General features: G+C 42.4%; 2 non-coding genes across 2 annotated transcripts; both read left to right on the forward strand.

The window, feature by feature from the left end:
- The first annotated feature begins 121 nt into the window (after nucleotides 1-121).
- TRNAS-UGA (transfer RNA serine (anticodon UGA)) lies at nucleotides 122-203 on the forward strand. The gene has a single exon. It is a non-coding gene; the product is annotated as a tRNA-Ser (tRNA).
- A 2011-nt stretch (nucleotides 204-2214) lies between these two features.
- Nucleotides 2215-2296, forward strand: TRNAS-UGA (transfer RNA serine (anticodon UGA)). Its single transcript has one exon. It is a non-coding gene; the product is annotated as a tRNA-Ser (tRNA).
- Nucleotides 2297-2500: the final 204 nt, after the last annotated feature.

A 2500-nucleotide genomic window follows, 5' to 3' on the forward strand; every position in this document is an offset into this window, starting at 1 on the left:
TTTTTCTCTCGCTGAAGAATGTTTCGTGCCGTCCTAAGCACTAACGCAAACTAAAGAGATGGAATCAGAAGGGCCTCAAACCCTACCGTTCTTCGAATGGTTTCCCTCAAAGCATTCCTGTGTAGTTGTGGCCGAGTGGTTAAGGCGATGGACTTGAAATCCATTGGGGTTTCCCCGCGCAGGTTCGAATCCTGCCAACTACGTTTGGCTTGTTCACGTGGGTGCTAGTCTGTTGATCAGTTTGCTTTTCCACACCCCACTGTCAAAACTGTTTTAACATGATGAAAAGCGATCGATATGCTTGCTATGTCTCAGTCGTGCTCCATGTTTGTTCACAGCAATTACTTTATTCTGAGGCTTAAATGACTGTTTGACGCAACTTTTATTTTCACCAATAGAAAAGAGAGCCCAAGCAGCATTTACAATGCTAAAACCTACTTGTCTCTCCTGGCGCCATCTTTCCCTTTGTCTGCCTCCAGAGAGATTTCCTAATGCCATTAGCAACTTGGAGGACTCCAAAGAGTTGGAAAAGCACGACGATCACTTGTTTGCCATTGGACGTCTTCCAACCGTCTAAGCACTTTTAGCATGATGTGATCAAATAGATTTAAAAACCACACGACTATCAGGAACTATCAAGACTTAACTGCAGCACTCAAGGGGCTGCTCAGCCATGTAAAGCTATTTAGGAATTTCCTAGCAACATAAAAAAGGTAACAAGGCATAGTGCAACCTTCTCGATACGAAAGATCAGAAATCTCAGTTGGATCGACGGAGCAGACCTTTGGAGCAGAAAGCCTGATGGGAAAAAGAAAAAGAAAACAAAGTACACATAACTTTTTTATCATTTCAGGAAAGTGGCTAGGGTCATGGTTTAAGCACAAGAAAAACCTTCATGAAAAAACTGACTATTTGCTTGGTTTGCTTTCGGTCACAATGTGTCTGGTTTCGATGGCATTCCTGTGGGGAATGAAGGCTCTACATTAAGTTTGTCTGTCAGAATGCTAACCGGTTGCCCATGCTGTGTAAGTTGTTTGATAATAGAGGTCTGCCCTGAGCCAGCCAAGAGTAAAGTCACACACAGTGAGTTGTGTGACCAGGGCTTAACCACAGAAAGCTATTTAACATTTTGAATTTGCCTTAGTGAGCCTGTAGATAGAAAGAAGAGCCATGCAAAAAAAGAAAGAGGTTCCAACTCTCCCTTAGCGGTAACTTTGAAACTATGCACATTTAAAAAAACAGCGCCTAGAGAGATTTTGAGAAAGAACGGAAGCTGCCTTTTGGCTATATTTCTATCTCGACTCAGTTTAATAGTTGGATTCCTTCTGTCTTTAGTTATCTATTTTTTCCTAAACATTGACACGTTATTGATTTCAAATAGGCCAGAAAACAAGTTTTCAAAGTAATGCACTTTTTTTTTTCTCTTCTGGACTCTACTCTAGAAGGCTTCGCCCAGCCTTTACTTTCTTTCCTCTTCCAGGAATCGTCTCTGCTACAGTTCTGTAGTAAATCCATCTGGCAGCATGCACGGGATTTAGTATGAATAAGTTACCTTTGAGTGAATGCAGGGATTATTTGTATCTGGTCTGGATTGTGCTGGTAGCATATGAATTTGCTGCAGTGTCTGTATAAGCTGATTAATAGATGAGATCTGGCAGTAGTCAGCCAATGTCCAAGAATACATAGTGAGGTGTGAGTAAAAAGGAGGAAGCTGGTCAACATTCTGAGTAGGCTGTAGAGAGTCTTCCAAAAGAAGGCCCATGAGATAAAGTGCTGTTTATTTTAGTTAGCAAAAGTAGGCAAACGTAGGAACATTGGAGAGGAAGAAAAGAAACTTCAAAATATACAAACAGGATGAGAAGATCTGCGAGCACAGAAAAAGAGGGGCACAAACGCCGTGTAGACGTGGCCGAGTGGTTAAGGCGATGGACTAGAAATCCGTTGGTGTCTCCCCGCGCAGGTTAGAATCCTGCCGACTACGGAGGTTTGTTTTCTGTCATCCTTGAATATTCTTTAAAACCCAATGAAATGCAAAGTCTGCATGTATTATAGTGCGTTTGAGTACTTATCCCTCGCTGTATTGCCAGCCATTCTTTTTCTCTCGCTGAAGAATGTTTCGTGCCGTCCTAAGCACTAACGCAAACTAAAGAGATGGAATCAGAAGGGCCTCAAACCCTACCGTTCTTCGAATGGTTTCCCTCAAAGCATTCCTGTGTAGTTGTGGCCGAGTGGTTAAGGCGATGGACTTGAAATCCATTGGGGTTTCCCCGCGCAGGTTCGAATCCTGCCAACTACGTTTGGCTTGTTCACGTGGGTGCTAGTCTTTTGATCAGTTTGCTTTTCCACACCCCACTGTCAAAACTGTTTTAACATGATGAAAAGCGATCGATATGCTTGCTATGTCTCAGTCGTGCTCCATGTTTGTTCACAGCAATTACTTTATTCTGAGGCTTAAATGACTGTTTGACGCAACTTTTATTTTCACCAATAGAAAAGAGAG

Source organism: Pelobates fuscus, chromosome 12 (assembly GCF_036172605.1).
Source record: "Pelobates fuscus isolate aPelFus1 chromosome 12, aPelFus1.pri, whole genome shotgun sequence".
Lineage (NCBI taxonomy): Eukaryota > Metazoa > Chordata > Amphibia > Anura > Pelobatidae > Pelobates > Pelobates fuscus.